We start from the raw sequence: 1,273 nt of genomic DNA on the forward strand, positions 1-1,273 counted from the left end.
GATCACGAGGTCAGGAGATCGAGACCATCCTGGCAAACATGGTGAAACCCCGTCTCTACTAAAAAATACAAAAAACTAGCCAGGCGAGATGGCGGGCACCTGTAGTCCCAGCTACTCGGGAGGCTAAGGCAGAAAAATGGCATGAACCTGGCAGGCGGAGCTTGTAGTGAGCTGAGATCCAGCCACTGCACTCCAGCCTGGGTGACAGAGCGAGACTCTGTCTCAAAAAAAAGAAAACCTGCACAAGACAACGATACCCTCTCTCACCACTCCTATTCAACATAGTATTGGAAGTTCTGGCCAGGGCAATCAGGCAAGAGAAAGAAAGGGAATTCAAATAGGAAGAGAGGAAGTCAAATTGTCTCTGTTCACAGATTACATGATTGTCATTTAGAAAACCCCATCGTCTCAGTCCCCAAATCTCCTTAAGCTGATAAGCAACTTCAGCAAAGTCTCAGGATACAAAATCAATGTGCAAAAGTCACAAGCATTCCTATACACCAATATCAGACAAACAGAAACCCAAATCATGAGTGAACTCCCATTCACAATTGCTACTAAGAGAATAAAATACCTAGGAATACAATTTACAAGGGATGTGAAGCACCTCTTCAAGGAGAATTACAAACCACTGCTCAAGGAAATAAGAGAGGACACAAATAAATAGAAAAACATGCCATGCTCATGGAGAGGAAGAATCAATATTGTGAAAATGGCCATACTGCCCAAAGTAATTTATAGATTCAATGCTATCCCCATCAAGCTACCATGACTTCCTTCACAGAATTGGGGAAAAAACTACTTTAAATTTCATATTGAACCAAAAAAGAGCCTGGATAGTTGAGACAATCCTAAGCAAAAAGAACAAAGCTGGGGGCATCACACTACCTGATTTCAAACTATACTACAAGGCTACAGTAACCAAAACAGCATGATACTGGTACCAAAACCGATATATAGACCAATGGAACAGAACAGAAACCTCAGAAATAGCACCACACATCTATAACCACCCGATCTTTGACAAACCTAAGAAAAACAAGCAATGGGGAAAGGATTCCTTTTTAATAAATGGTGTTGGGAAAACTGGCTAGCCATATGTAGAAAACTGAAACTGGACCCCTTCCTTACACCTTATACAAAAATCAACTCAAGATGGAATAAAGACTTAAACATATGACCTTAAACCATAAAAACTCCAGAAGAAAACCTAGGCAATACCATTCAGAACATAGGCATGGCCAAAGACTTCAGGACTAAAGCATCAAAAGTA

The sequence above is a fragment of the Colobus angolensis genome, unplaced genomic scaffold, assembly GCF_000951035.1.
Source record: "Colobus angolensis palliatus isolate OR3802 unplaced genomic scaffold, Cang.pa_1.0 Scaffold210, whole genome shotgun sequence".
NCBI lineage: Eukaryota > Metazoa > Chordata > Mammalia > Primates > Cercopithecidae > Colobus > Colobus angolensis.